Genomic DNA, 11,658 nt, shown 5'->3' on the forward strand with positions numbered 1-11,658 from the left:
ATTTTCCGTCAGAACTTCATTGACCAAAAGATGTAACCAACGCAAAGAAGGAGGATCAAAGGATAGCCAAATGTTGTAGTGTCACAAGACTCTTTACAATTTTGCCATATTGGCTTTTGAGCCAACAAAACATCTTCATGCAAGGTCTTGGAAAATAAAATAAAATACAACACACAACAAGGAAGAAAAACCAGAAGACAAAACAGATGGAGGATAACCAAAAAGATGATGAGAAAACACAGGAAAAACTACAGTAAATGAATGCAGGATGGATGTGCATGTAAACTAATATGCAACTAGACCTACTCCTAACCTAATTATCTAGAAGGTCGGGGTCATGTAAAATGAAATTTCCAATGAATCCACTGTAACTGCTTCCGACATGCGTTCACAACGATATAAGCAATAAAAAAAATATAAAGTAATGTGCAACAGAACAGATAAGAACTTGAATAACTTGCACAAAAATTTCAAGGTCTTGTCTGTCATCAGAAAGCTAGGCCATAACCACTACTTCTAACCAATTCACATTCTTACCTTTTCGATGAAAACCAACATTCAGCAAACCTCGTAAGCTTCTTGTGAATGTGTCTTCAACTATACTAAACTCCTTAGCAAGTATACAAAAAGATCAATTTTTTTTATTTTCGACTGAGCTTGCCAAGTAAGATTACTCCAACCATTAATCAATTGGATCGTAAAATTTGTGACAATCCTCTTAAAAATGCCAAAATTTTTGAAAAGATGAATTTTCAATTAGAGGCACGGGTTTATGATGAGAATCTCGCGAGGGAAAATAGATCTGATCATATTCAACATACATGTCAAGACAGTGAGGATTTTACATAACCATCAATGAGTGAGAAAGTGCCTCAACTGCTTGACAAGTACCTAGATAGTGAGATGTTAAACCAAACAGATCAAAGGGTGTAAAACAACTGTCATTGGATGTGTTGATGGGAAAATAATAAGTTGAAAGACAGTCATCAAAGACAAAATCATGATCAGATGGGTTGATTAAAGCATCAGCCCAGTTTTTAATTACTAAAGATAAATCAACTTGAATAGTTTCGCAGATGCTCTGCATAATAGAATCATCTTCCTCGCATGATGAGTGTAACAAAACATTTTCTTGTATCTGGTTACATACTATACTAGCATCGTAATCGTCAAAAGAAGGAAAAATGAATGCTAGTACACTAAACACATGAAACTAGTAAGGGTAAAACAAGTGAAGAAGAATTTGATTCGTTAAATAAGCCATGCATTCACTAACACTCAAGAGGATTTCAGGTGCGATGAAGAAAAATATTAGCATCAGAATATTCAGAAGAAGGATCGAGAGCTTATTGTTTTCAAAAGGATGTGATAGGCATGATTGCCTTGGCCAAAGATAATCTTTAGAATAATAAACTTCACAATTCCATGCTTTTGTGAGAGACACACTCTCCAAACCTGATTTAAGAGCAAGAGTTTTTCATGGAGATTAATAAAATGAAATAGGAACTTGAATCTGATCAAAAACCGAATCTTGAAAGTTTGAAAGATTATATTCGCACTGCTAAACATATTTCAAGAAGGAATTTACGAGGAGTGAAACCACACAAAAAGAAGAAACTTGTGAGGAAAACCAAACCTGACTCGGTTTAGGTATCTTACCAGAGTTGCGAGGTCCCAAATTAACCATCAACGGAAGTTGAAGTGCCTCGACTCCCTGACAAGTCCCAAAACTTTCAAGGATTGTAAAATCACATTTTGAAGATTGAACTAGATCATGCATGGTGTGAGGACAATTGCTTTCACTGATTTTAATGAGATCACTATCAACTAGATGGAAACCATCTCTGTCACTGATTTGATCGAATTTTACAACTTTGAAAACCAGATTACTCAAGTCGAAAGATTCTTCTGATTTCAAGTCTAGAGATGTATGAATCGGAGAAATTTCATGAGCAAGCTAATTTGAAGAGTTGTTTTCATGCAAAACAAGAGATGATATGGGATGGAAAGGATACTCAATGATTTGATTATTTTCTCTTTCATCATGGACAACCTCACTACCTTGTGTTAATTGAGAAGTGACCTCATCCGATAAAGAACATGAAGAACATGGAGTATCTTCATCGCATGTATATGCATCGCAAAAAGGTGAGCACAAGGGATAGTGGAATGAAGAGTAAGTTTCTATAATAACACTTTCTTCGGCTAGATCAAATCCTAGATCTAATTTTGCGAGATCAACATCTTTTGGAGGAACCAAAAAATTAGTTGGTGCACTTGAGCATTCGTCATTACATACATTAACAAAATCATCATCAGCAAAATGATTGTTGCCCAAGACTACAGATATGAACAAATTGATTTTATTTGATTCACTAATGAGATTAGAAGATTGAAAATCACCCAAGAATGTAAGAGAATTGTCTTGACATGGAGGATTTTGAAAGAGAGAAGAAAGAACTAAAGAATATTCACCTTCCGGCTCCTCTACTTATGTAATGTGACTACCTTGAACCTGGTCGCAATTTTCAATTTGGGCAAGAAACTTGGAAATTAGGAGAGTGAAAAACTAGCTGGTGGAGCAGATTGATCAAGCGAATCATGGTAAAAAGAACCATGGCATGTAGATGATAGAGGATGATAGAAAACCAAATTATATTCAAGACTAGGGTTATGAATGTTGATACCATCTTGAGGAATGGAAAAATTGGCTTTCACCATAGGATTTATGAGCCATTCTGGGATTTCCTCTATTGTATTTGAATCATGAAAAGTGGAAGGAAGATGAGAAGATGGATCAAGAATTTGATGTGCAAATTTCCCAACTTTTCTATCATTGCACAGAGGCACCCTCTTCAGAACTAGAAAATGAGGAGGACAAGGAGCAAAAAGGGTAGTCAATTCCTCCTCTAAAATTAGGGGTGTCTCTTGATTTACAAGGGTTGGGGAAGAAGAGACATCAGGTTGTTTGGATTCACCGTACAAAGAGATATGAACCAAACGCTTAAACTTTTGTTTTAAGAAATCTTGATCCATATCTTCTTCATAACAAAGGTGAAGGAATCTATTAGAGATATCCTCAATTGATTCATCAGGCTCCATTCTAAGCTAATCGATTATTTTATAAACATCTCGGTTATCATACCTATCAAATGCTAAATGAAGCTCCTCGACGAGATGGTTAAGGGAATGAATGGAAGCATGTGATAGAGTGTGACACCATCGACTAACTCGACCTTCAAGGGTGAGGCAGAAAACAATACAAGCCACATCTTCACAATCAATTTCATAATATTCACAAAACTTAAGAAAAAGAGATGCATGCTCGGAAAAGGACATATCACCATCACTATCAAACATGAGTTGAGACAAGTAATGGAGAGACTCGTTGGGGATTGAAAGTTCACTAGGGGACAGGTTAGAAAAACACCCCGGGAGCATGATTTGAGGATGAGCCATTTACGATAAGAGATTCAAAATGGACTCAAAGGGATAAACTTGTCATAGGGCTCTCCTTCTAGCGCCATTTTGTTGATGGTGCTGGAAATCCGTCAACTAAGGGGGTCTCCCCGATGTGAAGTCCCAATTAGACCTCACACCATTTGGAATAGGAGCCCCATCCGGGATATTGGCTTGGCTGCCATCTATTATTTTAGGTTTGCCTTGGTTACAAAGTTCAACATAAGAGAGTTATGCACATGTAATCTCAAATCAGCAAGTGAGTATGTCTAGTAAGTGTTTGGTTGTATGTGTGTCAATATTCTTCTACTGCAGAGGGAAAGGAAAGTGAGCCTCTAGGAGAGAGGTAATAGTACCACCCTAGTAGAGACCCAAACACACAGAAAATATTCGTCTACCATTCAGCGACATAGTCCACAAGGTGTGACGGTCATTGCAACCATTATAAACAAGAAATATTTGTCAAACATTCAATGGAATAGTCCACAAGGATGCGACAATTATAACAACCATTACAACACATTCTCAATATAGTAAGTACTAAAATAATCAAAATAGTTCACCTACTTTAGCACAGATGAAAGCAAAAATGAATTGCAAACATCCACATAATAGTCTTACAAATATTCATAATCCATGCAGGAAGAACATGTTGGTCATGAGGCTTCTAATATTAAGTAAAAGTCACAAGACACATGTATACAACAAACATCACTAGCCCTAATAGTGGAGTGTTAGAGCCACTCCTTGCTCCCTAAAAGAACTAGCTTGTCTCTCTAATGCCTTGCGGGAGGAGACAAGGTGAAAAGTCATTTTTTTCATACAATGAGGGTGTATATATAGCCAATGGGGTGATGCTTCACCTGCCTTGTGACTCTTTGACTACCCTCATGATTATTTGACTTCCTATGACTTTTAAACTTTACATGACTCTTCATATTTCGTACATGTCCTTTGGACTTCCACTTTACAATACATTTTGAATAAGAAATTACATGATCCATAATAATGATGTGGCATATGAAAACTCATGACATGACACTGTTGACATGGACTACTTGATGACATGGAAATTTCAAGCCACTTCAGTTACTACTTGCTACATGTCTTCTTGAGGATGCTCTTTCCTCCACCCCCTTATGGCTTAGAGGTAAGGAATCTTCAATGATATCAAGTCTTGAGTTATGGTCGCAAACTAGTGCCCCTTTGTCTTCTCCTGATTGATTAACTTGCATAATCAACTACAAAGATGTTTTTCAAAATGTTTCCCTTCTCCATCCCCTTCATCATCATCCTATAATGGTGTGATAGAGTACCTGCATGTGAAATTCACTCATGACGAGATAACATCCATCTCATAAACCCCTAGTCTAAGATGGTGCATGTTGATCAATTGACTGAGTCAAAACCGAGTCGCGGGATGATAGGAAGGCTTAGTGATTGCGCAATTGCACAGCTCAGGCAGTGATGGGTGAAGCTTGATCCTTGAGACCGTGAAATGCGCAGTTCAAGATGGATTGGGCAGACTGATTGTGCAATTTTGGGACTCAATGATGCAAGTTAAGGGGTTTTGCACCGTTTCACTCAACTATGCAGTTCTGGGAGGCAGATTAGACCTGGTGATTGTGCAATTGTGTAGCTCAGGAGCTCAAGGGTTGAACTTGATCTCAAAGACCGTGCAATGTGCCATTGAGGAAAGGCTGGAGGGCTGGATTGTGCAATTCTAGGGGCTAAGGTCTGGGCTTGAGAACTAGAACTATGAGTGCATAGTCCTAGGAGGTAGTAAATCTGCATTGCGCAGTGTCAAGGGGAAAGGTTTCAGCTTGAGGTTTGGAACTACACAATGCAATTGAGGAGGGCCAGATGAGGCTAAGTTGTCGGGGCAATTTCTGAAATTTGGCTAAGTGTGGGATCAATGAGCTGATGTGAACAGTGATATGACTTGACTATGATCACACACTTAGAACACTTGATGACACAACAACATAGATCATCCATGACATATGAACAACACATTTCCCTTAGTGTGACAACTTTGCGACGACTTATGACAAGTGTGACACTAAAGATACACTTTGCAACGACCGTGATGACACTTGTGCGACAAAGCTTACAACTTTGGGAATGAGTGTGACATATGTTTACATGGTAAAATCAGCTCATTCACATAAAGATAAACCATTGAAACCATGAAAACATGCTTTTATACATTGTGTGACACTTGATATGCGAAAAAACGACATTTTGCTTTTCTTGCAAAAGGGACCAAAACACTTAAAGAAAACATATGAAATGGATCTCAATGTTTGCGAAGGCAATATACAAGACCAAGGTAGGCTCTGAAATTTGGTGCAGGCCAAAATTCTGGAGGGTGTTGTAGCAGTGAAAACACATTGATAAGTCAAATGGTATCCTCTTGAAAGCGAATGTTCCCCATTTGGTCCGAAAGGCAGTCTTCAATCGATCTAGTTCTGCTACTAGCACTTAATTGTAACCAGATAAACTGTCTAGAAGCGAGAACATCTCAGACCTAGATATTATATGGAGGATCTATTCCATGGATGGCACTGGATAATTATTTTTATCAGATGCCCGGTTGAGATTACATAAGTCTACACAACCTTATTTCACCAGACTTCTTTCTTACCGGGACCAAATTTGAAACCCAAGTGGAGTTTCTATTTTTAAAAATAATTCAAGCATCCAATAGCTTCCTCAATTCCCTCTGTATGAGGGGTTCCAGTGTTGTATGGAATTTCCTTAGTTTCTACTGGAAAGGTTTTACCCCTTCTTTTATTGGAATGATGTGCTGGATAATATGAGGTTCACATGTTTCATATCTTCTTAAGTTCCTAGATTGACTTGTTTGGATGATAATTTTGAACTATAACTCTTTGTATTGATTGGTCCTCTAAATCGGCTATGCAGGTCATATAACTTCTCTAGGGACACCACACCTTTGGGCATAGTGTTTCCTTTCGTTGCACTAGATGCCTTGTTGCACTCAATACCTCCTGCAAAGCATGATCGTGCTAATCCTCTTTTATGGAAACATCTTTGAATACATCAACATTAGCCATAAAGTGCAATATATGTTTGTCATCATTGAAAACATGTAAATTAGTGGTGTTGTCAAGCATAGATGGTTTGTATATAATTCAATAGAAAAACCATTTTTCAATGGCGACAACCTAGCGGTTGTATTTGTTAATGCATCTGTTGCAACATTTCTGAGTATATGAACATAAATAATATTAAAAGCTTTAAAATGATTAATCAAACGCCATACCTTGTGTTGGTACATTTTAAGATTCGGTGAAACACAGTGGATACTATCCCATACCTAATGAGTGCCCACCTTTAAGTCACCAATTACCTTGAGAATATCTGCCTTCAGATCAATGGATTTTTTAATCCAGGTATGAGTGCTTCATATTCGACAGTGTTATTGGTACACTTGAACTCCAGATGGCATGAAAGGATATGCTTCTTGTTACGTGGGTTTATAAGTACGCAACCAGCTCCAGAGCCATCTTGCATCTTTGAACCATCAAAATATAAAGTCCACATAGTATTATCTATTGAGTTGTTCCTATATTATTATTGCTATTAATATGTACATATATATTACAAGATTCATTTGCATAAGTTTGAGAGCAAGGAAGGAGCTCCAACTGTGTATCTAGTGGGACAGGTGATGGTTGTGCCTGATAACGCTTGTGGTCAGTTTCAAGGAAACAATGTCCAAAAATTATATCAGCAAAAGCAATAGGCTCATTATGGCCCTCAAGTTGTGTCACAATGTATTTCATGTATGGCTCACTTTCCACTTGAATCTGGTTATTCCTGCCCTTATATGGAAGCCATAAGTGCGACCAGTCTATAGCAAAATAACCTTGTAGTTTACTAGACCATTCATTGATCAAGAGTGCACCGTAGGCTTCTGGGATGTCCACAATTACTATATTTATACATTGGTGAAATCATTGACCAAATGATAATCGAATAAGGACATTATTGAGTTCACCAATAGCTTGGACTAGAGATATGTCCAGCTAAATGATTTGTGCATTGGTTTTGTCCCATTTAGCATTTATTTTCTTGGCAATAGATAATGGCATTACATTTATAAATGCACTGGAATCGATTAAACAATTATGGACATTATAATTAAAATTTTCAAAATTTAATAAAAACATAGGGAAAAGAGTATTAGCTTCTAATGTTACAACATTAACTACAAATTCAAGAGAACTAGAATACTTTCTAGACACCTTATCAAAGGAATAAGCTTTGTCACCTAGTGAAGGTTGTGAAAAGGCTTGGAGAAGCAGTTCACGTTGGCTTGTTATCTTTGCAAACGATGTAAATATTGGTGTGAGCTCTCTCTAAATCTCCAATAATGTTATAATCAATGGTTTCACTTCTAGAAAGTTGTGCCAAAGTTTTTGGAGGAGTAGCCTTATTCGACACTTTCAGAGTAATGGACTTACTTTTGTTGCTTGAGGAAGTGTTCATGGAATTAGTTGCATCCCCAAACATACTTTGTGCATTCTGAGCAGGTATGACCGACGGTGAGATCCTTCTTAACATTGTTCCTTCAATTTCTGTGTTGTCACCTCCTTTTCAAAAATGGCCCCTTTTCTCCTTAAACTATATCGACCATTTTGTTTATGAGGAGGGGCTTCACTTGGTGGTGGTTCTTTGACACTCTTCTTATCAACGTTATAGATACAATTAAAAGGATTCATTGCATGTCCAATACTAGTACTTTCTTAAGACACAATAGGTTCTTCTATTTCTTACGTTTGTTTCATCTGCTCATCTGCTAATTAGGAATCCACAATGTGTGCAGCCAAAGCGTTCATTTTGTGGTTCCACTATGGACATGTCTTTTCTGAATGATATTCCTGATGGAAAGAGCAATAGTTATCCATACCCATACTTTCTATATTCAACACAACATTCAAACTATGGGTAGACTTGGCAGGAAGATTGTTGTTATTACTATTATTATTCCTTCGAAACGGGAAGGACTTGGGAGGCTTGTTGTTAGTAGAAGTCTCGCTTGACCTTCTCTTCAATTCAAAAATTTCATTTGTAAACACTTTCACTGTTTGGGTTAAGCTTTCAATATCTAAGGAGTCCTTATATTTAGCCTTACTTGAAGAAGGTAAAGACTTCCTACTAGTTTCCTTAGAGTCTTTTGATTCATCGTCATTAGTAATAACTCCAATGATGAGAAAATCCTTCTTGTCAGGGATTGTTTTTGCAAAGTTTTGTGCCAATGTTTCCTTTGCATCTCTTTTGATGAATGAGGAAATGTTAGTGGGAAAGGCAGTTGTGTAATAATCAATAGTAATTGAATCATGTGGTTGTGTGCCTAGGGGAAACTTGTTCAATATGTGATTGAACTTTTGATTAAAATATTTAACTTTCTCCTTTTCCCCCATCTTACTATTTCCAAGCTCTTTCAATAACATGGCAAGAGTCTTGTCATCAACAAATTTCTCTAGAAATAACTTCTTAAACTCCCTCCAACTGTGAACCGAATTGACAGGAAAACTATGTGTTGTTGGGAAAAGTATCCAATACGGAATGACCCTATCCCACTCTAAGGGTGATAGTACCTCAGCAACAATCAAAGCAAAGCTATTCGAGATTACTTCTTTATGAGATGTAAGAGAGGGGAGAAAGAGATCCACTAACCGATGTCTTCCGCTAATGATTGATCCAATCTTCTCTCTTTGCTGCTTGCTCCCAGCTCCTTGCTCTTTCACTGGCCCAGCTACACCAAGATCCTGCAAAATAGCAAGAGAGGGAAACTACAAGAAGCATACATTCATAATTGATTCAAGGATTAGAATAAATCAAATACACAAGCATAACAATACACCATTGAGATACATGCATATAGAAGAACCTCAAATGCTTTATTAATGGAAGAAGTAAAGTTCAGGAAGTGATACAACCATAAAAGGCCCAATCCAGCATCACCTCCCAGCAGAAAGAAATCTCCTCTTCACCTCCTTCAAAGAAAATCACCCAATAGTTCTATACTCAAACCAACAGCACTTCCTTACATTCACAAGATTCCAGCCTCCCTAGACCTCATGAGAGAGCTCTATATATAGGAGTTTTGGGGAAAGGATGAGTCAGCTTGAGGCTGGCATGAAGCTGACTAGTGTCCTCTCCCACTTCAGTTATTCTTCAGTTCTTGAGTCCACTTGGAGGTTTTTGCTTCCACTTGGAGATCTAGACCCTCTTACTCATCACCAGTCGAATTCTCTGATCCAAGTGTCATTTTGGAAGCTTCCTGGGCATTGACACCTTGAGGAATGACTGTGCCACTTGGCCAAACTCGCCCAGCGCAGGTAGCCTTCTTTGCAGTTGACATTCAGCGCAGGTACACAGTGGAGCAGTTGACATTCAGCGCAGATGCTCAGTGGAGCAGTTGACATGATCCAGAATTAGCTTGTTTTTGAGTGTTTTCAGGTGGAGAACTGATATTCAGTGCTGTGGTTTGCTGACCTTGTTCCTCTAGGGGTAGGAACAACATGTTTAGGGACTTTGGATCCCTTAGATTATGGACATTTCATGCTTCATGCTGTAAGGCACAAAAATGTCTATAACAGTTGCCCCCTAAAGTATGAGGTCGTTTATCGGGTGAAATGCTTTATCAGGAGGATCCGAAGTTCATTCAATCGCTGAGAGGTGACCTGTAATAAAATACAATACAATACATTATTTTTCATTCTGCTTTCATGATCTGGCTGAGGCGGGCATTCCCATGCTTAGCTTTATAAATTCATTTTAGTACATAGAACAGACGATTGTCTGATGGTAGACTGATAATTCTCTGCTGAAATTATCATCCTTTGAGTAGGATGATCATCTGCTGTAATGATGTACATGTCAAATGTCTTTATACTTCCTGAATATATATCGCAACCCGGATGGATGAAACTAGATTCGGGGTCTTCAAACTCGTTCGATCTTCACTCTAAGTACAAGTCGATCCATGTGAGAATTGCGTTGAAGTCGAACATGGAAATACATCGCTTGATTACCGGTCAATGATGTAAATCGTTAACAAGCGCGAGAGGAATCACCGATAATGATAATGACCCTCAAGGTACTGCAGTACAATTCACGTGGTGTGAATAAAGGACTTGGCGTCGAACACCACGCAAAATCTTCTGGTCGAAGGTCATTGATGTATACCTGTCGCCGGAAGTGAGAAACTTGCCATTGAGGCATGCAAGCTTCAAAGTACTGAGGGGGGTGTTCCTAGATCAACTTCTTGGATAATGAGCTGAAGTCGACAAGAAGCGATCCGTCAAAGGAGGGCCTTAATGAATCCCACATCAGTGACACAGAACGGAGCTAATGATTTTAATGGAGGTGAAAACAACCTGTGACATATGATTCAGGGTGGCGATCATGGGTGGATGAAGGATAATGTATGGTAGTGGATGGGACACGGTTGACTCTTTCTGAACAACATCTCTTGAACATATAACGACACTGATACGATGGATTGGTAGCATTACCCCAAATGTGGATGGTTTGGCGAGACCATGGTGATGAGACCGGTGAATGAAACAACCCAACCCGATGTGATATGGAGGAAAAGTGTCATGTTCAAGAGCAACTTGCTACCATTAAAGCTTTGAGGTTCTCCCAATTTTTCCCCAGTCATTTCTGACCAGTACCTCTTTATTTTTGTCAAGCTTGAGGAGGATAACATATGCTTGTTCTATAACCTGCCCTTCGGGCAAGCCCATCACTATGATTTAACGAGCCTAGCGATAGGGAAACTCGTTCTCGTCTAAAGACAAGTTTGTCGCTATTTAATCATTTTAACGAGTCTAACGACAAGGAAAACTCGGTCCTTTTCATTTTTAGAGAGTCTGAAAAGTTACAGAAAGTTAACTCCAAAATTCCTTTTTCATCATCTAATCCCTTAAGTCCGAAAAAGTATAAAACAATACAGAAGGGATGAGTTTTCGATAACTTTAACGAGCTGAATAAAACAAGTGCTCGACCTTTTTGTGTAATAATCCCTCAGGTCCAAAAAGATTAAAATCTAGAGGAGGGATAGCTCTTCCGGTCACTTTAACGAGCTGGAAGGCCAAAACTCGGCAAACTTTTCATATTTTACGAGTCAAGAGAAAAGAGCTCAAAGAAGACTCGTCT

This window comes from Pinus tabuliformis, chromosome J (assembly GCF_031772625.1).
Source record: "Pinus tabuliformis cultivar Carrire ecotype Pingquan chromosome J, CPIR1, whole genome shotgun sequence".
In the NCBI taxonomy this organism is placed as follows: domain Eukaryota; kingdom Viridiplantae; phylum Streptophyta; class Pinopsida; order Pinales; family Pinaceae; genus Pinus; species Pinus tabuliformis.